The following is a 26531-nucleotide window of genomic DNA, read 5'->3' on the forward strand; positions in this document are numbered from 1 at the left end:
CCTTCAGAAACCAGGAAATGTCACACCAACACGATAGCAGCCCCGTTAATGTACGCCAGAAAGCGACCTCTTCAGTGTTTGGGGCATATATGGAGCCTAGTACTATTTGTCTCCCGTTCAGGCGGCCTTTTGTCAATACAAAGCGGCCATATACATTCACTTCCATCTCCTTAGGCGTGTATATGGTCCCTGACCTAACCCATATTAGAGCCCCCCTGGCATATGAGGAGTAGCCCGTGGCGAGTCTTTGCCCCTTCCAACTCTGCTGTAGGCTGCGTATCTCTGGCTGTGCTATGTGCGCCACTTGTAGTAACGCTACGTGGGCTGCATGTCGTCTGAGATAAGCATAGATTTCATAGCGTTGGGCCAATGTGTGTATACCTCTAACATTCCAATAATTATGTTTGTGGGTGGCACATGTCATTTATATAAGCCAGCGGTGCAGTGTACCGAAGGCGAGGTGGTGAACATGTTGCTGCTTGGTAAGTATGTGCTGTAAAAACGTTGTTCGTAAGTGCTAGGTCGTGTCATGCAGGACAGCTATTAGGTAAGGAAACCATGTGGTCTGTAACTGGGGTAGAGCAGAGGGGCAACGTGTGTCTGCCCAAACGATACACAATGCCATATGGCAACTTTTTGCTCTACGCGCCATGCTGTTTTGCCGAGGGGGGGTGTGGGTTGGGCTTACAAAGGGTGGGTTTAGGTTTGGGCTCTGACTGTGTGCATAGATGTGCGCACTGCACACCTACCAGTGTATGTTGTACTTTGTTTGCACCAGGGGCAACCAGTGCTCGTATCTGTTAGAGCTACAGTTTATGATACATCATGCCAAGTGTGTGCAAATTGAGGCGACGCACTGTGTGCGCGCGTGTACTGGAAGATACGTGAATAACATGGAGATTCTGCAAGTTGTTATATTAAATCATCTGCTGTTTGGGGTGTCACTGTTGGGAGCTTTTGCAATTTTTCACTGTTAGACCAGACTGCTGACGGACTGTCCTCGCTAAGGGACCTCTCAGATGAGGCATCCGTGTCCCTGTGACCTGGCGCCTCAGCATAGTAGCCGGGGCTTGCAGGGCATCTTGCCATTCCTGTATCACTTGCTCCAGGTTGGGTGCAGCCTTAGGCTGCACCGTGGCCCTCCCGGGTCGTAGACGGTTTCTTCTTTGGTTTCTGCGGATGCCTGAGTCTGTGCTATTACGGTTGTGTCTCTTGCTGGGTGAGGTATGATGACCAGCAGTTTGACACCAGTCCCATGCTTCCTCCGCCTTGTTAAAAAGATTGAGTGGACCCATCTATGACTACACGCAAGCGAGCCGGGAATATGAGGGAATATTTGATGTCCAATTCGTTTCTTGACCGCTAGGAATATGCTCTGCTGTTTTTGGACTCCCATAGTCCAGGAAGAAGAGGACGAGGGAGTCGTCTACTCTGACCTCCTCCATCTTCCTTACCTCTCTAAGTACTGCATCTTTATCCTTAAAGTTCAGTAGGCTTAACAAGAAGGGCCGGGGTCCGGCGCCTGGCATTTCAGTCATCACAAATCTGTAAAAACCTTTCCCCTTGATCTCAATTAAAAGAAGAAATGTATCCATCGAGTCATCAATTTTCCCATCTACTCTCTTGTGTTAAACAACAGAAGAAATAAGTTAAAATGCTTGATCACTCTGTAACAGTTGTAGTTATGCCGGAACCTTTTTGTACAAGCAATACAATCTTGCAATATATGTAAATGATTTGCCATACAGTCAATTATAAAGTATCTTGGTGCATAAAAGATTATGAACAAATGTTACAAACCTATAAAACCTTTCTCCTTAACATAAATTAACAGAGAAATACATCCATTGGGTCATCATTATTTCCCAACTGTTCCCCTACGTTTAACGTCAGAGGAAATAAATCTATACAGTTACACATACTTGTTCTGTTTGGAACAGTTGTGAAAAACACCAGAGCATCTTTAGACTTCCTAATATTTAAAATCCTTGGCCCGATTCACAAAAGGAATCCTAACTTTACTACTACTAAATGCCTTCTGTGAATATCATAAGTAGTAAGTTTAAGATTTTGTCTCAGATTAGTTCTGTGAATCGGTCCCAATGTTCTTTATACTGCTCACAGAAGAAGAGCACATGCAGTTGGCACTGATGCATGATTGAATTGCATCGGCACAGTGCCAGAGCTTTTGCAGTAAACACATTAGAGGGGTAGGACACCATGAAATGGGCCACACCAAGTTTGAACCTATACAAATAATATCTCTGGTGGCATGCAACCTTTAACAAATATGGATCAATGTTAGGTGCTTTACATAAGGGGAGGTATACCATCAACAGCCCCTTCCTTAGCTCACCCTCCCGCCTCATTTCAGCAATCCAATTTATAAGTTCTCTTTTTATCACAAGTCTAACCCAACCATGTACGGACATCAGATTTGCGAACAACTCAAACCTGTCAATTATGCGCAGTTCTTTTTTTTACATACAAAGCCATTAAATCTTATGTGCTCCTGAAAGATTTAAGCAGTCAGTAATCCAAGATTGCGTCAGTGCTGCTTCGGGCCTAGGCCAGATTGACAGCCAGAGCAAAGTGGGACCCAGCTTTACTACAGCTCTGAAATACTGTAGGCCCAATTCCTCATGCAGTATTTTCGAGGGAATGCTGCCAGGGAATGAAATTTGTTTTCACTAGCCTATAATAGTGAGTAATCAGTATGTCCCCCAACCCCAGCACAATAGCTTGGCAATTGATATGGGTCTAGCTTTATAGATGGTAATCGCCGCATCTAAGGGCATGTAACCTAGTTTAGAGGCAAATTTGAATAGGGTCGCTATTGTTTATTTAAACTGCGTAACCCTTAAACCCTTCAGATGCCTACAAGTGCTCCTACTATCAAATGGGACCCCCAGATAGGGAAATGTGGGGACATATTTGAGGGAAGTGCCACCGATGTTGAAATGAGTTAATCTACTATGTGGTTGTCTGCAGACCATGACAGAAGATTTGGCTTTATTCATGGAAAGACCCATTTCAGACATAGAGGCCAAAAAGCTGTCTAGAACAGGGGTCTCCAACCTTTTCTGTACTGAGAACTACTCCTGTTCAATGAAAAGCATTGAGAGCTACTAATATTATAAGTGTTGTTATTATTAATAATATTAGCTTTCTAATTTAATAAGCTGGGCTGCACACGGGTGAGCCACTCGGAGGTAACTGGGGAGCTGCAGTAGCTGATGAACTACTAGTTTGAGACCCCTGGTCTAGGACTTTCTGCAGACCCCTCCCTGTTCGGGTCATAAGCATGCAATCATCAACGTACATAACTTCAGGTAGCTGTTGAGACCCCATCATAGGAGGGTCAGCTAAAGCGTAAATCAGATTATCCTCTGGGCCATTATTATAAAATCTAAAAAGAAAAGGTGCCAGCACACAGCCTTGCTTGACACCCTTTCTAATCTTTATATATGGGGTACATTCCCCGTTTGGCCCATTTGTAATCCTGCCTTTTATGTCTGCATGCAACTTAGAAAGTAGGTAAGCAATTTTGGCATTAGCACCTTTTCTTAGTAGCATAGTTCCTACGCTTCCCCCTTGCAACATTATCAAAGGCTGCACTTAGATCCATAAATGCCAGAAAGAGTTGAATTGAATTTTATTAACTGTACAATTAATTAAAATCATTACAGTAAAAACTATCGACATGTAGAGAGATAAAAGAGTAAAAATAGTAAAAACGTCAGTTTGTATTTGGTAAAAGTGCCACCTCCCCCGCTCCCTGGCGCCCACTCGTACAGCCAGCACCTGGATTTGTTGTCATAGTCGAGTGCCTTGCGCAACTTGGTAAAGCCCCCAATGTTCCATAAAAATAGTCTGCTTAAAAATGTATAAACAGCTCGCCTTGGCACTTCGATTAGAGTCCATGTGATAGCGCAGTCTTACTGGGGCGGGTGAGGAGGTGCAAGAGCCTCCGTGCTTGTTCGGGGCCCGACTGCTTTTTTCTGCTGGTTTTGCAGTGCTCGTCGCCGGGGTTTGATTGTGTTCATTGACAGCCTTTTGGGCGATCCTGATTTGATGCGTGAATTTCCCCAGTCTTGCTAGGGACATCGTGGTTGTTGTAGAAAAGCACAAGGCTGACGCTTCACTGCAGGACTTTATTCCGTGGGTAATACAAATCGGGGGCAGGAGTCGTCGGCGTTCGTTGTTGAGGTTAGGGCAGCAGCAAAGGAGGTGCAGCCAAGATTCCTTTGTGTATGAGCACAGTCTACAATTTGTGATTTCCCCCCCTGCGGGCCCATGCAGGGTTAAAATCCGCAATTCCTAGTGCGCTAAGTCTCATGAAAAGGATTTTGTTTCGGGCTTGCAGTGTGAGAGTGTGAGAGGTTGTGTTTGTTTTACCTGCCATGTAGGAATCGTTCAGCAGGTCCAAGTGGAAGCTTGAGCAGAGAGATTTGAGATCAAGATCAAAAGATATTTTACGCACTTGTCTGTTTATGGCTTTTTTCCAGGCATTCTCTCTACTTCGATCTTCAGTATGTTGATCGCTTTGCTGAGGCTGGTGTGCCAGGCCGAGCGTGGCCCCTCGAGGATAGATCTCAAATGATGTTTTAGAGAATCGGCTGAAGCCCTTAGAATCCTTAGATAGAGCTTAATGATCTTCCCCTGGCACGTCAGATCTGGCCTCGCCAAGACAAGCTCCAGTCTTAATCTTGATTTTCTCGCTGACCTCGGGATGTGGAGCACTGATTTATATCCTTTGGCTTGGGCTGAGTTGAGGAGGGCGTCCTGTGACCATGGAAAGGCCAAGTGGCCATAACTAATAGCTGTGACTAATTTTGCTTTTAAGACAGTTAATATTGGACCGGCCGATGGGCTTGACAGGGTTTGGTTCAGTTCATTTATTAGGTGTGTGGCCTTATTGGCCTTGGAGGACTGCTGTTTCAGGTGAATGTTCACCTTGGCCCGTTCCGTGAGCCAAACCCCTAGATAGTTATAAGAGGCCACTGTGTTAATTTGTAGGTTTTCCATTAGCCACTGTGCTTTGTTTTTCAGTCAGTAGCTCCCAAAGATGACAACCTTGGTCTTCCCCTGGTTAACAGTCAGGTTGTTCTTGTTGTTGAAGGGGTTCAGTGCGTTTAGGGCTCTTTGTAGGCCCACCTTCTTGTGGTCCATTATAGCTGTGTCATTGGCGAATTGTAACACTGACAGCCTCACGCTTCCTAGTCTTACTAGACTGGCTCCTTGAAGGGCATCCCCCAAATCTGTAGTGTACAAGTTAAATAGGATGGGGGCCAGCATGCATCCTTGTTTCAGCCCATTATTCCTTGTTATATTGGGTGACACTGTGCAGGCGCTTGTTTTAACCCGCACCCAAGTGTCCTCGTATTGTGATCTTATTGCCTTCAGGAGGTTTGGTGGAATGCCCCTAGTATCCATCATATTCTTCTGCGGACTACTTTATCGAAGGCTGAGCTACAATTGATGAAGCAGCAGAAGAGTGGTGGGTTTTTCTTCTTTGCTGCGTAGGCAGATAGGCGCGCTAACGCCAGTACATTGTCCATGGTCGATGACTGTGACCTAAAATGGGTCTGATAGAAGGGGATGATGATTTTCTCTGCAGCCCAAGTCTCCAGATCCTTCAGTAGGAGCCGGACGTAGGCCTTGGCTTCAAGATCAAGCAGGGCGATGAGCCTGTAATTTGATGGCTTTAGACTATTCCCTTTTTTATAAATAGGGACCAATATGGAGCCCCTCCAAGAATCAGGGGTTTTAGCTGTCAAAAAGGTGTAGTTGTAAAGGGGAGTTAGAATTGTTGCCCAGAAGTAGGGGGCCTTTTTAAGGACCGGTGCAGGTATCTCATTGGGCCCCGGGGCCCTGTCGTTCTTCATGTTTTTGAGGGTCTTGATGATCATTTGAGGGTTTAACTGGACAGGCTGTATGCAGTGCACCTCGGCCTGGGTGCTCTCACCCATGGGAGAGTTGCCAGGGTTTGGAGTCATTTCTTCTGGCTTTGTACTTAATTACTGAAGTTATCCTGCCCCACGGCTGGTCTCTTCTGAGCTGCCTTTGTTTACAAGGTCGATTGAATATAATTGCTTCACGTGGATCAGCCAGTCTTGCTCCGCTACTCCATTGTCTCCTAAGACTCTTCTGCTGCTCTTCTGATTTATATGTCTCCAAAGTCCTGATGGGTTCTTCTGCTTGAGCAGGGAGAAGAATTTGAGCCATTCCCTGTCTGTGAGGGCTTTTTTGTGTTCCCACAGTTTCTTCCTTAAGGCTTCCCTCAGTGATGAGATCGGAGGGCCTTCAATTTGACTGCCCCCCTTTTCTTTGTTGTGAGGGCCTTGCACAGGAGCCGTTTGCTTTTGAATATGTCTTTGGTTAGGCTGTTGCTTCCAACATTTAGTTGCCCTTTGGTCCTGGGGCATTGTAACTGGGGGTGACCCATCCTCGCTTTTAGGTCCTCAACAGTGTTCTCCCAGTCCTTTATGGGTGGGAGCGGCGTTGATAGGCTCCATTCCTGTTTCTGATCCAACCATATTTGAAGCTTCTTGCCTATCTTATCTGACCATTTGATCCTCCTCAGGACACAATGTTTTTCGTCCCCTCTTGGCTCTCCGATGACTTGGAGAATGGCAGCTGATTGTACTTCCAGCTGGAACACCACTCTTAATGGCCTGTGATCATTTTCCGTCCTATCCTCGACTGCGAAGTCTTCCATGCTGGCTGCCATTGCTTCACTGACCATAATGTAGCCGATTGTTGAGATGTCCCAGAAGGTAGGTTGGGGATGCCAGGAAATCGAGTGTGCTTCTTTCAATACGTGGGCTGTAGTCAGCTTGTGATTGTTGAGGAGGTCATGAAGGGGAGCTTCCCAGCCCAGTCTCCGAGTGGGGGATTCGGCTTTATCAAGATCCATCAAGTTGAAGTCCCCGACTAGGATAACCTAGTGCGATTTATATTTATTTAAAAGATTATCTAATTTCTGTAACAAGACCTCCATCTGGTCTTTCATGGTGATCCGTGCCAGGTTAATGTAGCAATTTATTAACAAGAGACACATTGGATGTAAATTGATATTCAGGCCTCCGATCTGTAGAGCTTGCAACCTGGATGAGTTCAGATTGATGTCTGTGGCAGCGAGGGAGCTTGCATGTTTTATAAAAACTGATAGACCACCAGACGGACTGCAGAAGAGATTCCTTTTTTATTGCTGGAACATAATGTTTGTGGTACCCTGCCAGTGGAGTGCTTGATAGAGCCTAAGTGTTTTGGAAGCAGAGTATGTCTCCAAATTCCAGGAACTGCTTCAAATTAACATTTTCACTGATTTTACTGATCCCTGCAATGTTCCATGAGATGGTTAATTGCTGCTTAGAAGGTGTTCCTCCCCTGGCCTCGCCCCTGCCGAGCCTGGTGTCCCCACTGTTAGGGCTGCTGCTGCCATCTTCTTGAAATTCCAATTTGGACCGGTACAAGTGGGGTTGCGCAAATGACCCGATGGTTGTTTCTGCATGAAATCCCGATGCCCATGGCGTCCTTGACTCTTGTCTAACTTCTGCCAATTGATCTTGAGCTGTTTGTCCCGTGCAGGACCAACCTAGGGCCTTGCCCCCATTATCTAGTGCTAAGACGTGTGGGTATTTTGGGTGCGACAGAGTCTGAACATCAATGCCCCACTCGGCGAGTTGTGTGGAATTAACCCCTTTGTTGAGCCTGTCGGCCAACGGCCGTCGCGAGCACTACCTCGGAAGTGCTGCGCACGTTCGTTGGCCGACGTGGCCCGCCCACTTAATGGAACGCCCCGCGGCTGAATTACCGTCACGGTAAATGGATTATTCAGGACAGCTTGTTCTATTTCTTTTTGCTTCAGGCCCACCACTGTTGAGTCACCATGTGTGTTCCCCTCAATTCTCGGAAATCTCACCCATTCTAGATCCCCAGTTTGTATCTGGTCTAGGGTGGCAAGGTGTTCAAAAAGGCAAAGAATGTTGCTCCAGTTCAGAATTTCGTGCTGTCCCGTGCTGTGGAATCTCGGGGTGGGTACTACATCATGGACGCTTGCTGGTGTGCCTGGGGTTTGGGACGCTTTTCCCCTTCCTAGGGCGTGCTCTGCCAAACTTGGTAAGGGCTTATGCTTCCTTGTTTGCTTATGGCGCATCCTTCTTGGGACTTCTTACTCTGGCCTTGGTTGCTACTGGTGCCGGACCAGTGCTCGGGGCATTGCTGGGGTGATTTTAAGCCATCCGGCTGCGGTGTTGTTGTGTCCATAGCTTGTTCCCGCTATTGATTCGTTGCCTATGGGCCAGCCTGAACTTGCAAGTGGCTTTTGGCCCTTCACATTGAGGTTGATTGTAAAAATTGGCTGCGTTCTCTGGTCGCCAGGAGGCGGGGCGATGGAAGAGTCACTCCTGCCCCAATTTTTGGCAATAAAGATTGGATAGAGGTGCCTAGCTTTGGCGTCTCTTTGTAGGGGTTGGTGGTCGGTCTTCCCTAGCTGTGATTGTGTCTCTCTTAGCTTTGTTTTTTTCAGTTGTTTCTTCAGCTTCTTTTTTGCTCTCCTTGATAGAGTAGGCTTGTGGATGTCCATTTTGCTGGGAGAGTGTTCTTGCGAGTCTGTTGTCAGGACGTCGCTACCTCTGCTTCCCCCACATTTGGGGCTTTGTGTCCCCTGGGCTACTCAGGATCGGTGGGCGGGATTCTCGAACTTGTGTGGCACTTTTTGGTCTGATCTGGCTGTTGTCTCTGGGCCGGTTAGGGCTTCTTCTGTCTGTCTCGCCGCCTGTAGATTGGTGTTAGCCGTCACCCTATCGTCTGTGTTGCTCGAAGTTGGTGACTCCCTGCTTCCTTTGTCTATCTCTACTATACCTGCTAAGACCTCAGGAAGAGACGCCCATTTTTCCATAAGGATTGAGCAGGAGCAGGTACATTCCTCCGGGTTGGAGGCCAGGTACTGGGCGATCCTATTTTCTAGTTCTTCCACCCTGGAGCTTATGATGACTAGGCGGCCTGCTATCAATTGCAGGAGATCTTAATTGCACTTCCATCTTGGATGACTGCCACAGCAGGGCTCTCTTGGTAGCGGTGTTTAACTCGTCGTGGATAATATCTGCAGTTCTGGGTCATCTCTGTCATTGAGGGTGTAGGGGTGTGCTTTTGTTTTGGAGACCTGTGGAGGCACTAATAGCCCCAGCCCCAGTAGGTTTGGGGTTCGTTCTAATGTTCTTTCGATCTTTTGGCCTAGATTTTGGAGGAACAAAGCTGTGAGCTCCCCTGCTGCTGGGGACTCTAGGCACAAATCAGCTGAGTTCAACCTTGAGCTCATAGGTTTTGGTAGGGGCTCAGTGCTCTCCACATTATGGAGCTCTAGACCGTGGTCTTTAGACTGATGGATTTTCTCCATTGTCACTCCGACATGATTGTCTTTGAACAGAGCTGTTTCATGGTTCTTGCCGATTGTGGAGTTGTGCACCATGTATATGGGTAGAAAAGGGATTTGTTTAGTGGGTGATCCATTGTTCTGCACTGAAGTCAGTTGCCCGCAGGTTGAGTCAGCCATTTCCCGCTCATTGCTGGGCTCTGCGCAGAGGAGTGAACCACCCTGGTGTTTAAAGGTATGCTCGCGGGCTGTCCATTCAACTTTGTTGGACTGTTCTCATGGGTGATACGCGGGTGGTAGCTATGGGACGGTTTGTCCTGGGCTACGTGCACTTGCCAGCCCTTGATGGTGCCCTGGTCAGTACTGGAGTGCCATTTTTCTTGAAAAAGTATCTGACCGACCCCCTTTGTTCGGCGTCTTGGGGCATTTCATTTAAGCTTTCTGTTAGTCATTTGCTCCTTGTGATCATTTTGATGGAGGAATGACTATTGGCAATTTCCTCAGCGGTCGTATGCAATCGGCCTTTTCTTTTGGGGCCCATTTTGCTGAGTGAAGGGCTATTGGCTCCTGAGCTCCTGAGCTAGGGCTGGGGCTAAGGCAACCCCCCTATACTTTACTCGTGGCTGGAGCATCTCTTGTTCAGTGGATTATCCTCAGTTGGCCTTAAAGCCAGGAAGTAACTACTCCTACACCCAGAGTCCAAGGTCTCCCCATTCAGCTCCAGATTGACTGCGGTTGATGAAGGCTACTCACAGTGGAGAGATTGGGCGTTGATGTTAAAGAACAGTACATTTTAGCAAGGCACTGAAGAGCATGGGAGAGTAAGGCAAATGACTGGCGGGCAAGCAGGAAGTAGGCTGGGCAAAGACTGGCAGGAAAGCAGGCAGTAGGCTGGGCAAAAGAGGGACCAGGGAGATGGAGACAGAAAAACAGAGGGAGCCAGGGAGCAGGAGAATCGAGAACAGGGCACACTAGAGAGTCGCAAGCCGTGCCTAACCTAGTTGGGCCGCTTCCGCGGACTCACTGGGCATGCACTCAGCGGCCGCCGCTAGTCGCTTCGCGCTCTCTTACTTGCAAAGTCTGCTGTCTTGCTTGCTCTTACCCGCATCTGCTGCTACTTCCCCTCGAGTCCCTTGAATCCTCGGGTGTCCAAAAGCGGCCAAACAGCCTGGGACTGACCTGCGGCTGACCAGCTAACCAGCTATTGCACCCCCGCTGTCTAGGGGCAGGACTGACGGTCTCCTCCTCGGTCCTCAGCCCTGACTCCTCCTGTGCAGCGGCCGCGATGTTTTAAATGCAGAGAGCAGTGTGCCAAGTGGGACCTGGAGCTGATGTGGAACAGAGTAGACAGTAAGACGAATTCGGTCTCGTTCTCGTGCCTCTCCCACGACCTTTCCCTGCTGTGCTGTCGGCTCGCAGCTCGCCTTCCCTGCCCCTCTACTGCTCAGCTGTACGTCGTGCGTTGTCAGGTGCTCCGCCTTTGTCCTTTATTAGTACAAACCTGCATATCCCAGAGACATGCAAAACCATGAACCTGCCTGCCAACGTACTGCAGAAAAAAATGGCAGAAAGAGGCAACCCTCTTTACTCAATATTAAATGGAGATTACGACACTGGTCTGACGTCCCTAGGCCCTGTCTAAAGCCATACTGTGCAGCTGTTAAAATAGACTTTTCGTTTGCCCAACTTTCCAATTGATCTAACTAGACTCTACACCAGGGTTACTCATAGTACGGCCCGCGGGCCGCCAGCGGCCCGGAAAGCCTTCCTCAGCGGCCTGCGGACCTTGCAGACATCCTACATGTGTTTTAAAAAAAAATCAATAGTGTTAGCAGCCGGACTCTGAGACTCTGCTCTGTGGGGGCCGGGGGATTCCAGTGATTGTCAAAGTGGAGATGCAGGGGCCTAAGAGGTGAAATACAACAAAGCTTTATTAACATGTAAAAGGTCTTTTAAAGACCTGTGAAATACTGGGGTGTGGGCTGTGTGTGAGTGCTGGGAAGCTGTCTCAGTGCGGCTGTGTGTGCGCACTGGGAAGCTGTCTCAGCCCCGGCTGAGGGCTGACACACTCACAGGGTGAGATGACAGAGGGTGACGGAGGGAGGGAGAGGGAGGGAGACAGAGGTTGACAGAGTGTGACAGAGAGAGGGAGACAGAGAGGCGCAGTCTGGGGGAGACGGAGGGAGAGGAAGGGAGACAGAGAGAGGCAGAGAGGGAGACAGAGGGAGAGAGACAGAGGGAGAGAGACAGAGGGAGAGCGACAGAGGGAGAGCGGCAGAGGGAGAGCGGCAGAGGGAGAGAGACAGAGGGAGAGAGACAGAGGGAGAGAGACAGAGGGAGAGAGACAGAGGGAGAGAGACAGAGGGAGAGGGAAGGAGACAGAGGGAGACAGAGGGAGGGAGAGAGAGAGACAGGGAGAGATATAGGGAGGGAGACCGAGAGAGAGACAGATGGAGGGAGGGAGGGAGATGGAGGGAGGGAGACAGAGGGAGGGAGGGAGAGGGAGACGGAGGGAAGGAGGGAGACGGAGAGAGGGAGGGAGATGGAGAGAGACAGAGGGAGAGAGGGAGACGGAGGGAGACAGAGGGAGAGGGAGGGAGACAGAGGGTGACAGAGGGAGGGAGGAGACAGAGGGAGGGATAGGGAGACAGAGGGAGAGAGACAGAGGGAGAGAGACAGAGGGAGAGAGACGGATGGAGGGAGATGGAGGGAGACAGAGGGATGGAGGGAGAGGGAAGTAGGGATAGGGAGACAGAGGGAGAGAGACAGAGGGAGAGGGAGGGAGACAGAGGAAGGGAGACGGATGGAGGGAGATGGAGGGAGAGGGAGGGAGACAGAGAAAGGGAGACGTATGGAGGGAGATGGAGGGAGGCAGAGGGATGGAGGGAGACGGAGGGAGGGAGAGGGAGGGAGGGAGACAGACAAGAGACAGAGGGAGACAGAGGGAGGGAGACGGAGGGAGAGGGAGGGAGAGAGACGGAGAGAGAGGGAGGGAGAGGGAGACAGAGGGAGAGAGACAGATGGAGACAGAGGGAGGGAGACAGGGAGGGAGAGAGACAGGGAGGGAGACAGAGGGAGGGAGGGAGACGGAGGGAGACAGAGGGAGGGAGGAAGATGGAGGGAGGGAGACAGAGGGAGACAGAGGGAGGGAGGAAGACGGAGGGAGGGAGACAGAGGGAGACAGAGGGAGGGAGGGAGGCGGAGGGAGACAGGGAGGGAGGAAGACAGAGGGAGGGAGACGGAGGGAGACAGAGGGAGGGAGGGAGATGGAGGGAGGGATGGAGACGAAGGGAGAGGGAGGGAGAGGGAGACAGGGAGAGAGAGAGGGAGAGGGAGAGAGGGAGATGGAGGGAGACAGGGGGAGAGGGAGGGAGACAGAGGGAGGGAGACGGAGGGAGGGAGACGGAGGGAGGGAGACGGAGGGAGGGAGACAGAGGGAGGGAGACAGAGGGAGGGAGAAAGAGGGAGGGAGAGGGAGGGCGAGAGACATGGAGGGTGACAGAGGGAGGGAGACGGAGGGAGGGAGGCGGAGGGAGACAGGGAGGGAGACGGAGGGAGACGGAGGGCGACAGGGAGGGAGACGGAGGGAGGGAGGGAGACGGAGCGAGGGAGGGAGACGGAGAGAGACAGAGGGAGACGGAGGGAGACAGAGGGAGACGGAGGGAGGGAGGGAGAGGGTGACAGAGGGAGGGAGACAGAGGGAGGGAGACAGAGGGAGGGAGACAGAGGGAGGGAGACAGAGGGAGGGAGACAGTGGGAGGGAGACAGAGGGAGGGAGACAGAGGGAAGGAGGCAGAGGGAGGGAGACAGAGGAGGAGACAGAGAGGGAGACAGAGAGGGATACAGAAGGACGAGGGCGACAGAGGGAGGGCGACAGAGGGGGAGGAGGGAGACAGAGGGAGGAGGGAGACGGAAGGAGGGCGACGGAGGGAGGGCGATGGAGGGAGGGAGAAATGGAGAGAGACAGGGAGAGAGACAGGGAGGGAGACAGGGAGGGAGACAGGGAGGGAGACGGGGAGAGAGACAGGGAGAGACACAGGGGGAGAGAGACAGTGGGAGAGAGACGGTGGAGAGAGACAGGGAGAGAGAGGGAGGGAGGGAGAGGGAGGGCGAGAGAGGGAGAGGGAGGGAGGGGGAGAGAGGAAGGGAGAGGGGGAGGAAGGGGGGAGGGAGGGGAAGAGAAGAGAAGGAGGGGGCGAGGGAGAGAGAGATCTGTGTATGCTGACACTGGTGGCTCAGTTATGTTATGTTATGTTACGGTTATTTATTGTGCGCACAGATACTCCAGCCAAGGAGCGTCCTGGCGCAGAGACAAGGAAGCACGCAACATAACCACAAGCTAAAAACAGATACAAAAGAGGGCTAAAACAAGAAGGTTTTTATAGCCCTCCGAAAGGTCAAAAGGTCCTCCAACATGCGGATCTCAACAGGCAGGGAGTTCCATGCTGACGCAGCCATAACCCTGAACGAGCGGCCTCCCATGCGGCTAAGCCTGAATCTGGGAACCACCGCAAGGGCCAGACCCTGAGAGCGAAGGCTGCGGGCGGGAACATAGAACGACAGACAACTCGACAAGATCTCCGGACCTGTGCCTCGCAAGATTTTAAAAGCAAGACACAGTACCTTGAAGAGGATGCGCTTCCTGACCGGAAGCCAGTGTAGGGAGCGAAGGACACCTGTCACCGAGCAGAATCTGGGCAGGCCCACAATCGCCCTTGCCGCAGCATTCTGAACCCGTTGTAGACGGGTTAGTTCAGACTGATTAGCCCCAGCCAGGAGAGAACTGGCGTAATCCAGGCGAGAGATGATGGTAGCCTGGATTACCAGTTGCCTGGTCGGGGCATCAAAGAACTTGAGAACAGGTCTCAAACCCCTCAGAAGACCGAAACAACAGGCCGCAGTTTTTTTAGTGTGGCCAACAAAGGAGAGGCCTGCATCCAGCCATACCCCCAGATTTTTCACTTCCGATACCGGGATCGGAGTAGGTCCCAACTCTAAAGGCCACCAATGGTCGCCCCACAGCTCCACACCCTTCCCGACGACCATCACCTCTGTTTTACTGGCGTTAAGCTGAAGGCAGTTGCCTGTCAGCCAGCTAGCCACCGCCTTCAGTCCGGACTGAAACCTGGGGGCCTCAATCTCCGCATCCCCGCTGAGAGTAACCGCCAGCTGAGTGTCATCAGCATATGAGACTAAAGTAAGGCCCCACTGCCTCGCGACATCTGCCAGCGGTCTCACGTAAAGATTGAACAACGTGGGACTCAGCGAGGACCCTTGCGGAACCCCCATGGCCAGTGGTTGGTAGTTGGACTTGAAGGGAGGGATGGCAACACAGAAGGAACGGTCATCTAAAAAGGAGCGGAACCATTGCAACACCCGACCGCCAATACCAGTCTCCTCGAGCCGACGCAGGAGGATGCTGTGATCTACCGTATCAAAGGCGGCGCTAAGATCTAACAAAATAAGCGCCGCCGTTTGACCAGCATCCAACATTGCCCGGAGATGTTCCACCATCACAAGTAACGCAGTTTCCGTACTGTGCCCAGCACGGAATCCGTTTTGTGAGGGGTCGAGGGCATTGGTCCGTGTCAGATGTTCAGACAGGGCCAGGTTCACATGGGCCTCCGTGATCTTGGCTGGCCAGGGTAACAACGAAATGGGGCGATAGCTTTCAGGCTTAGAAGGGTCCAGGGTGGGCTTTTTAATAATCGGGGACACCACCGCTTGTTTCCACTTAGATGGAACAGTTCCCGTTTCCAAGGAAAGGTTGACCAAGGAGCATACGGCTGTACGCCCCATGAAAGCTTGATCTCGGAAGAGAGTAGGCCTTACTGGATCAGATGGGGACCCAGATTTGACTTGCAACGCAAGTTTATCAAAACCATCCAAGGTAAGGGGGGGAAAAACAAGCAAGGTAGTCTGGTGATGAACCCCAATTATACTTTCCTCAGTGGACCCTATGCTAGGGAATGTCCTATATATAGCTTGGACCTTCCCCAAGAAGTAAGATGCAAGGGACTCACAGTGGGAAAGGGAGCTTACGGTCGTAGAGGTAGTCCGCTTTGCTGTAAGGTCTTTTACGGCCTTAAAAATAGCTTTGGACGGATTCGGACTGTTCCGGAATTCGATGGCATAAAAAGCCGCACGGGCTCGGCAGATAGCTCGATGGTAGAGCTTAACGGACTTGGCATATGCAGCTTTTAGCTCAGCCCCATAGGTTTTCCTCCAAGCCCTCTCTGCTCGTCTACAGGCTCCCTTTAGGGCCCAGAGAGTGTCATCGTACCAGGGACTCGACTCTCTGGAATTGATTTTAGTTGACACAATAGGTACCAGAGAGTCCAAGGCCCTAGTTATCCAAGAACAGAAGAGGTCATACCCCCTTTCCACATCCGTCAAAGGGCCCAGCGGCTCCTCTAATAGAAGACGATGTAAGTCCTCTAACCGAAGCTTTTTCCATGCCCTCTTCAGAACCCTTCTGGCCGAAGAGATGAAAGGAGTGGCCGAGACCGGGCAAAGGACGGACACCAAAAAGTGGTCCGTCCATTCCACCGGAGAGACAGACTTAATTTGAATCCCCACCAGATTAGAAAACAGGGGATCCAAAATATGCCCCCCCAGGTGAGTAGGCTGGGACACCACCTGGGGAAGTTGAAAGGCCTCCAGGTCAGCAGAGATGGAGCGCACTGTCAGGCCAGAGAGAGTGTCAAAATGTAGGTTTAGGTCACCCAAGATGGAAAAGTTGGCACAGTCGGCGACCAGAGGGCCAACAGTGTCAGGGAAAGCACTTCTAAACGCTACATCACTGCCGGGTGGGCGATAAACGACCATCCCGGACAGGGTAAACTCGGGGCTGACAGAGACCTTGAACATGGCACTTTCACACCCAGAGATGTTTAAGGCACCCCAGACGCACGGGTAGATAGATTTTACCACTAACGCGATACCTCCACCCCTAGACAGCCTATTTAGAGTGTACATAGAATAGCCCGGTGGGCACGCTAGATTGGTAACAGCGGTATCAGCGTCCTGTAGCCATGTTTCCGTCATGGCAAATACGTCTGGAGCTTCCTCCTCAATGAGGTCACAGATCTGCTGATAGTGGATGAAGGCGTCTGCTGCAGGGACCTGTGTTCAACCTCAAGGTCAAATTTTTTTTTTGCTTTAGCCCCGCCCCTCCCCCTCTGACCCCGCCCCCACCGGTGCGGCCCTCGGCCGCAAACCACACTGTAAATTTGGCCCCTGAGAGAAAGTTTGTGAGTACCCATGCTCTACACAGTATATTGACTCTAACGTCAATCAGAGATTAAGAACCAAAAAAAGGGTTGACCCTTTTTTGCGGCCGCAAATGGGAGAACCTCCCGTTTGTGGCCGCAAAAAAGGGTAATATCATGTACAAATGCTATTTTGCGAGTCCCCGACTCGCAAAATAGCATTTGCAAATCTTGCTGTTAGGAAGTGGAGTCCCTTCCTAATAGCGAGTCAACATGCTATGTACTAGTGTTTTGCGACGGCATTTTAGGCCGCAAAACACTCACAGTTTGCCACCTACCTCAAGTAGGTGGTAAACCACTCACAAAGGGGAATGGGTCCCCAGGGGACCTCTTCCCATTTGTGAGTATGTTGGAAAATATTTTTTTACGAGCAGCCAGTGATCCCAGAGACCACTGCCTTTGCATAAGAAAATGAAACCGAAAAGTCCCAGAGAGGGTGGCCAGTAGGCCTCCATCCCTGGGAGGGCTGTCATTCTCAATGGTCTCGCAAATTGCGAGAGGCTCATTAATATTAATGAGCCTCGCAATTTGCGACCCCATTAGGAATCGCAAACAGTGTGAAATACACTGTTGTACATCGGAAATTACGCCTCGCAAATTGTGACTCGCAAAAGAGTCGCAATTTGCGATGCGCAATTCTCTTGGTCGTACATAAGGCTCATTGTCCGATAACAATGTTGGTCACTTCTATCTCCTATTCTATCTCCCATTTTAAAAATTTGACCAAGATTTCGGAGGAGCTGCACTAGTTGCGCTCCTCAACACATTCACCAGTATTGGGGAACAAAAAGTCAGATTGTTTTTAAAAGGTCAACAGAGACCTCATCTGGTCTCAGTGCTTTGTGTATTGGGCATCTGTTTACTGCTGAGATAACATCCCAGAGTGAAATTGTTAGCTCATCTGTACTTGCTAAACTATCTAAGTCTATAGTAGAGCTATGTTCAGAGCATACCTGTTTATAATTTTCGTAAAACGTGTTAAAATAGTTGACCGAAACATGCTCTGGGCCCCGGCATGTCTAGCAAAAGCAGTAACCAAATAGTTCTGAGCCTTCCCTCTGAATTTCTCTTTCTTTCACCTAATATATTCTTTGTACAGCATCCTACATTTCCTAATAACTGATACAACCCTTGGGGAGCTTTTGAAAGCATGTAAAAGGCTGCTATGGGCTTGTGAGCAAGTCCTATTGAACCAGGTCTTGATGGACGTTGGCACTTAGATGTTGTTAAGTGCTCCATTGCCTTCTTACAGATATCTGAAAAGGCACCCAAAACTTGCCCACCTCTGGATCACAGAGACAGAGCTCAAACTGTTCCCTACATATAACCACAAGCTGCACTAGAAAATCCTTAGGTTCAACATGCCAACTTTTCATTGCCTTCCCCCATTTCTTGTGTATTTGATCGTGCAGACAATCTCGCCCAGGTGTGCCAAGGGCAGCCCTATACTTAAGCTTAAGACCAGCGGGTTGCGATCACTTACAGCACTGTCCAGAATCTGAAATTTACAGACCTTTCTAACCCATAACCTGGACAATGCAATAAAATCAATTATGAATCCTTTACCTCTGCAGGTATATGTTATCTGATATAAGATTTCACTTGCAGCTAAATCAGTACAAAGGATAAGATCGTAAGTCTACAGAATCCTATTCAGTTTGTCACCCCATGGGTTATGGACAAAATGTGACCGCAGCTTGGGTACAAGCGAATGAGTCAACAATTTGTACGCTGCCGCTAACAAAACTATTATCGTAGCATTTGATGAGTATCACTAAAGTTGCCCAGGTCAGTGCCAAATAAATTATTTGAAAAAAAGGGAACGCCCATAGGTCTTCACTACCTTGGCTGACAGGGTGGCGCTTATTAAAGTTCGAAGGCCACCACCTTGATGCCCATAGGAAGATGGAATTGCAGATGAAAACACAGATAAAAAGCCATTTACATGCGTATTGGACCGTGACCAAGTCTCCTGGAGGCATACAATCTGCTGTTTTGATATTAGAGTAGCCCAGTTACTATCAGACCGTTTGCTACTATTATCTGCAATGTTTCAAAAGAGGACACTCATATCAGGGAATGTGACCACAGTGGCGGTTGTATCTTGCACTTTGAGAACTTTCTTGGGCAGTTGACCAAGGCTATCGTGTCTTTTTGTCAATGGGTCAATAGAATAATAAGAATTAGTAACAACATGCATAAAGTTATTCACCCTATCTGAGACCTCATACTTTAGAAAACACACTCTGGTAAAGACACCAAGTAGTGCTCTGGCCACTGTGGGAGCAGTGACCATTCCGAGGTGTATTACCTCTGAATATCTGCTGGCATGGTCCACTACCACCAAAATATATCTATTCCCTGAGGTAGTTGGTGGTTCTAGGGGACCAGTGAAATGAAATGAAAGTCTTTATTGTTCAGTTAATAAAAACCATATAATATCAAAAATTCTTATACCCTCTATCTCTTAAAAACATATTATTTTTTTGTAACAAAAGATTTCAAAAAAAGATTGTTAAAAGAGGATTTCATAAGAAAATATACAGTGTTACTGACTTTCTAAATAAACATTAGACATAGAATTCTTTTAAAACCTAAGAAGCCTATCTAACATATTAAAACCAAAATACATGACCATTTTATATTTGTCGAAAAACTGAACTTCCATCACCACTTATTTCAGTCCCAATATTGGAGTCAACAACGCAACTCCTGCTACCACTTTTTGGGGCCGATTCACAGAACTAACTTAAGACAAAATCCTAAACTTACTACTTTAGTTATTCACAGAAGTTAGGATTTTGTCTTAAGTTTGTCTTAAGACAAACTTAAGACAGACTTAAGACAGTCTTAAGACAGACTTAAGACAGTCTTAAGACAGACTTAAGACAGACTTAAGACCGACTTAAGACAGACTTAAGACAGACTTAAGACAGACTTAAGACAAACTTAAAACAAAATCCTAACATAAGTCTGTCTTAAGTCTGTCTGAAGTCTGTCTTAAGACTGTCTGAAGTCTGTCTTAAGACTGTCTTAAGTCTGTCTTAAGTCTGTCTTAAGTCTGTCTTAAGACTGTCTTAAGTCTGTCTTAAGTTTGTCTTAAGACAAAGTTAAGACAAAATCCTAACTTCTGTGAATACCAAAAGTAGTAAGTTTAGGATTTTGTCTTAAGTTAGTTCTGTGAATCGGGCCCCTTGTGTTCATAACTGAGGGGCGTCCCACTATTTACAAACACTACTCAATCAATGGCAATGTGAGTTTTATGTCCATTTTCATTATTTATCTGTTCGTACCGTAACAAAAATGTCATCACCTTACAATTTGAAAGGGGATCCGTTGAGTTCAAACCCTTGATTATTGCGCATCTACAAGACTGAATCCCTCTATAGTTAAATGCCGAGTCGGCTTTAAACATGGACATACACAGATAAGATGAATGAAATCCTTTTTCTCTGCGCCACATAGTTTACATATTGTAGGCCCATTATATCTCCATTTTGGCTGATCCGCTAAACTTGGCAAGTACCCAAACCTGGTGGCCATGAGTTTCCGCTTTAAGTAATATGAATATGTTGTGTTCAGATATTCAGCCGGTTGTAATTTAGTGTAGGACTGCAATACCATCCAGGCATGAGATCTCTTTGCAAACGTATTTTTGTCCTCTAATAATGAATGTAGTTTCACCATTTTATTTCTCACATTACGAGAAACAGGAAAGGAGGGGGACTGTGCCCAAAGATCTTTGGACTTTGTTTCTTCCAAGGCCAGTTTTAAAAACTTTCCATAACTAGAGTGCTGATCTTCTTCCTGAGCCCGCCATAAGACATCGTGCAGGTCATTTGCTCGATTTAACCATAGTTTGTACCAGCTTTTGACATACGCATAGGTTCTTCCAATCCCTTGATGAATAAGGCCAAATTCCAATCTCACCTGCACTGGAGACGCGTTCTGAGGTAGGTAAAAAAGCACCTTTGTGTGCTTTCAGTTGTATCTTGTCCAACAGTTTAGCATCTATTCCACGTAGAATGATGCTTGCGTACTCTACTGTCGGCATCAATTTGGCAGTCATTACGGCTAACAATGGCTTTTGGGATGGACCCGTTAGCTTTTTTGAGAGGGCACAAAATGCGTAGATTAAGCCATTACCTTTTGTTTCCGGATAGTGTTTATGTTTTTGGAAGTTTAAATGATCATCAATGTACAGCCCTAGATATTTGTAGTTATCAACTACCCCTAATGTTATTTCTCCCAGTCTGACAGGGAATTTGCGTCCTGACCGCTTTGCAATTGTCATTGTTTTTGTTTTCTGTTGTGTTCATTTCCAAGGTGTTGTCATTTGCAAATATTGCTAGCTGGTTTAATGATCTTTGTAAGCCAACTCATGTCAGGCTGAGTAAAACTATATCATCGGCATAGCAAAGATGTGTTATCAGTAATGGGCCCAAACGTGGTGGATGAGAATTTGTCCCATTTAGTCTTATCGAGAGATTCGCCATAAAGAGATTAAATAGATGCTTTAGCCCTATCTCTGTGTGTATTGCCCTTGAAATTCTCATACCATCTGTGTAATTTTTACTCTTATCCAAGTTCCAGTATACAATTGAATTATGGCACGCAATATTGATTCTGGGAGACCCATCTTCTTTCATTTACACCACAGTAGGCCTCGCTCTATGCTGTCAAATGCTGCTTTAAAATCAATAAAACAGAGCTGTAATTTTACATTCAAGCGTTTGTACCTTTCTGCAATCATGGTCAAAGCAAGTATGTTAGTTGTTGTTCCGAACGCCTTACGAAATCCTGTTTGGTTCATAGGAATCAACTTATTTTTAGTAGACCATTCAACCAAGTCCTCTAAGATTAATGATGCGTAATATTTCGCATCCACATCCATTAGGGCTATAAGCCTGTAATTTGCAGGATCCGATCTGTCTCCACCCTTGAATATTGGATTAATTATTGCACCTTTCCAACACATTGTATTGTATTGTAATTGCATTCATATAGCGCTTACTACCCCATACGAGGCGTCAAAGCAGTTTTTCGGCGAGTAGCACGCTACTCAGGAACCCATAGAGGATTAGTGTTGGATTAGTATAGTGAAACATGCAAGTAAATTTTAAGTGGTGGATAGGTTAGTCAGTTATTTGAATTCAGAAGGATAGCAGAATGATAGAAGACGGAAAAAAAGGTTTGTATTTATATAGCGCTTGTTACCCCTGAACCCCTGATGGGGTGTTGAAGCATGCTACTCCGGAAACCCGTAAAGGATTAGTGCTGAATTAGTATGGTGAAATATGAAAGTAATTTGAGTGGTGGATATTAGTCAGTTATTTGGAGTCAGAAGGGTAGCGGAGGGATAAAAGGGAAGAAAGGTTTGCATTCATGTAGCACCTGTTCCCCGCGATGGGTGTTGAAGCGCTTTTCTGGCAAGTAGGACGCTACTCCGGTACCCAGAAAGGATTGGTGTTGAAAATTAGTATAGTGAAGCATGAAGTAAATTGAGTGGTGGATATGTTATTCAGTTATTTAGATAGAGAAGGGTAGGTTGCGGGATAGAAGAGGGAAAGAGGTTTGTATTTATATAGCGCTTGCTATCCCTTGATGGGGTTTTGAAGCGCTTTATTGGCGAGTAGCACGCTACTCTGGAAGCCATAAGGATTACTGTTGAATTAGTATGGCGAAACATGAAAGTAATTTGAGTGGTGGATATGTTAGTCAGTTATTTAGATTGAGAAGGGTTGGGAGGGGTAAAAAAGGGAAAAAGGTTTGCATTTATATAGCGCTGGTAACTCTGATGGGGTGTTGAAATGCTTAATTGGCAAGTAGCACGCTACTCTGGAACCCATAAAGGATTAGTGGTGAATTAGTATAGTGGAATATGGAAATTGAGAAGTGAACATGTTAGTCTGTTATTTTGAAAAGGATAGTGGAGGGACAGAAGAGTGAGATTTCTATTTTTCCCGAGATCATAGCAGTAGGAGGAGGCTTTTGGATGAGTAAAAAGGGGCTTTTGAGGGGGAGTCAGAGGGGAGAGTTTATAAAGGTTTGTTTTGGGGGATCAGTATAGTAAAAAAAAAAGGTGTCAGATGATGCAAGAAGGGGTAGAGTAGGAGAGAGTCTAGAAAGGGTTATTTGGGGGATCATAGTAGTGCTATGGGGTTTGGGATAAGTGAGAGAGTGGATGTAGGGGATACATTGATAGATGTATGGGGTGAGAGATAGGGTAGTGCATTGGAAAGAGTAGTAGAGAGAAGTTTGAGATGAGTCAGAAGGTTGGGCCATAGGATATATTGAGAGAAGTATAGGCTGAGAAATAGAGTAGTGCAGTGGTTCCCAAACTTTTGACTTTTGGGGACCCCCACTTAACCATTACTTGAACCTTGGGACCCCCAACTGAATCATTATTAGAATCTGGGGACCCCCCACAAGTCATTACTGGAAGCCGGGGACCACGATCTAAGCAATGTCGATGATTTAAACCACAAAATAATACACAAAAATACAGAAAAAGCATTCATCAAACAAATACACAAATGACACATTTTATTTAATTAGTAAACCCATATAAATAAAATAGGAAATCAAAATGTTATTTTAATAGAAGGGTTGGAGCTTTTCTAAATTCAATTTAGGCCACTCATCCTCCATACTGTATTCAGTTTGATGCATCTGCACTGCTCCCACGAATCTATCTAAGGATACTAATTGAATTTCTAGCCTCTAGTTTCAAATTCCTTCGCATTTACAGTGTGTTTTAAAATGTTCAATTGTACATTTAGCTTCTATATTTACATACACTTTATTAATCTGTTAATATTATTTGATTTTCAAAGTAATCGCGGACCCCCTGAGGAAGCTTCGGGGACCCCCAGGGGTCTGCGGACCCCAGTTTCGGAACCACTGGAGTAGTGCATTTGAAATGCTAAATTAGAAGAAAGTGATAAATATATAGATCCATAAGTACATTGAAAGCATATAGATGCATAAAGGATGTAAGTATATATATATTAAAGATATTGATAGAGGTACAGGATGAGAAATAGGGTAATGCATTGGATATGCTTTTTCAGGAGAAAAGTAACAGACACACAGATCCAAGTACATGGAAGGTACATAGATGCACAATGGAAGTAAGTACATATAGACCAAAGATGATTTGTATTTATTTATTTATTTATTTACAGTAACATAATTATTCTACATGTTTATACAAAGCAATACACAAAGATAGGTACATATATATAGTGAAAATAAATGCTTATATACAGAGGAATATGCTGTAAATTTCTGTTTGCATATGGTGCTTATGTGGGTAAGAGCCAATTCTTGAGTAGTTTTCTGAAGATAAGGTGGTTGTCGGTGGATATTATGTTGGGGGGTAAAGAGTTCCATAGTTTGGCTGCTTGAACAGAGAAGGATGTGCCACCCATGTTTTTTTTCCTTGTATCTTGGGATTTTGAGGCGAGATGCCCTTTTAGAGCGTAGGTTCCTTTTTTGAATGTGTTTGGTGATTTTATTCCTGATGAAGAGCCATCCCATTCCATGTATTGCTTTGTGGCTGATACAAAGTAGCTTGAATGTGGATCTTCTGGCAACCGGTAACCAATGCATGGCTTTCAAGGCAGGTGAGATGTGGTCTCGCGGTTTGATATGCAAGAGTAATCTGGCAGCCGAGTTCTGAATCGTCTTTTCATGGTCGTTAAAGGTGATCGATGGTAGAGGCTATTGGCATAATCAAGTTTGGACAGAACAAGGGAGATGGTAGCTTGGACCTTGTGTGTAAATCCCAAATGAGGGAAAATTTGTCGCAGCGTTTTTATAGTGACAAATCTTGATCTTGCTTGTTTGTCCACTTGGGCATTCATCGACAGCTTGGAGTCCATGCTAATTCCGAGGTTTCTTACTTCCTTCGATAATTTATCTGGTGATCCCAGTTCATCAGGCAAGGCGGCAAGTGGGTCCTAATGTTTCCAATATCCACACGTGAGTATTTCTGTTTTTGAAGAAGTGGGTAGTAACTTGGCATTCCCTTCCCTCCTCAGCAACTCACATGGCCTTTGTTGCCCCTTCCTGCCTTGATTGACTCTCTCTGCCGGATTTCCTTTACGATTGATATTCCCCGTGCTACTTTTTTTGACCGGCTAATTGTAAGATCAAGCATGGCAGCAGAGGCAAGAGGTGCCCCGTTCTTTTCTCGTTCATTGAACTGCAGTGAGCCTACCTACCGCGCGCCATGGTAAAGAAAGTTGAAAACTTCGTTAGCCGCCTTTTTCAGGCATCTGAGCCGCAGCCATGTGCAAAAAACGCTGTGGGAGACGGGTGAACGAGCGGGGAGAATCACTGAGCGCGGCCAGTGTTACAGTGGCGGATTATGCCAATTCTGATCCTGTTATGGGGAAGTCTGGTCGTGTTAGGAAAGCTGTGGCCAACGCAATTCAAAAAGAAGTGAAATCACTTTGCGGTTTGGAAGCATCTCTCATTCCAGTGGAGGAAGATCTTTCATCCATTATTGTGAATGGAGAGTGCAAAAGTGACAATGACATGGCAGAAATGCCAAAGAAGGTATTAGAAGCAGGGAAAAAGAAAAGGAGCAAGAGAAATGAAGAAACCTTACACAGCAACATTGGAGATGACTATCCCATAGACATTTGGCTGATGCTTGCCTCCTATATACGCCCAGAAGATATCGTGAAATTTGCTCTTATTCGTAAGAATGCCTGGACTGTTACTTGCACTGCAGCATTTTGGTGAGATTGTACAAAAGGCACTATCAAACTACTGCTCTGCTTCCAGTCCGCTTGAGGCCAGAGTGCATTGAAAAACTGCGATGTCTGCGAGCCTGTGTGATCCGTTCATTGTACCATATGTATGAGCCATTTACTTCTCGACTGGCAAAAAGTCCTACAATCCCGGAATCGACTCCTAGCAATTTAGCTTATTCTAAATGTTTACTTTTCTGGTGCAGAAAGACTATTGGGAATCGGCAAGAACCAATGTGGGAGTTTAACTTAAAGTTCCAAAAGCAGTTTCCTAGATCCAAGAAGAACAGTCATCCTGTACTGCATCCTCCTTCTAGATATGAGGAAGTGCATACTAACCCAGATCAGGACTGCTGCCTGCTGCAAGTCAACACCCTCAATTTTATATTTATACCAGTTGTCATGGGCATGATATTATCCTGTTCTTTTTGAATCTTGAAACTCGTCCGGCAGAGCCCAAACCACATGGCCGATTCCCGGTGGAGCTGCACCGACAGCTATAGGGGAGACTGGCCCAGGCACACCGCTATGGCCATCACCTACCCAGCCAGACTTCGGACATTTGTCTCGCCTTTTTCTCCGCCGATGTCTCCTTACAATGGACTCCCAGCTCCCCCTGTTCTTTTTTAATCTTGAAACTCATCCGGCAGAGCCCGAACCGCATGGCTGTTTCCCGGTGGAGCTGCACTGACAGCTCTAAGGGAGATTGGCCCTGGCACACCGCTTTGGCCATCACCTACCCAGCCAGACTTCGGACATATGTCTTGCCTTTCTCTCCGCCACTGTCTCCTTCCAATGGACACCCAGCTCCCCCTGTTGTTTTTTAATCCTGACACTCGTCCTGCTAATAACTCCTGTATTGAATTTGTAATTTTTCTGTTTGCTTTTGTAAAGTGTTCTGATACCTTCGGGTTTAGCTAGCGCTATATAAAACTCTCTAAATAAAAAATAAATAAAAAAATAAATAAAGGTAATTACTTACCTGCTGCCATTCCTTCTCCCCTACACCCACTTCAAGGGTCCTCTCATTCATACTTCTTTTCATTTTCCACTCTTTCTCACACAGCACTACCTAAGAATTTGTAACCATCGTCCTAATGATGACCTTAAATTGAATAG

General features: G+C 47.1%; 1 pseudogene; it reads left to right on the forward strand.

The window, feature by feature from the left end:
- Positions 1-24830: 24830 nt before the first annotated feature.
- Positions 24831-25844, forward strand: LOC146859136 (transmembrane protein 183 pseudogene; annotated as a pseudogene).
- Positions 25845-26531: the final 687 nt, after the last annotated feature.

The sequence above is a fragment of the Triturus cristatus genome, chromosome 3_2, assembly GCF_964204655.1.
Source record: "Triturus cristatus chromosome 3_2, aTriCri1.1, whole genome shotgun sequence".
Lineage (NCBI taxonomy): Eukaryota > Metazoa > Chordata > Amphibia > Caudata > Salamandridae > Triturus > Triturus cristatus.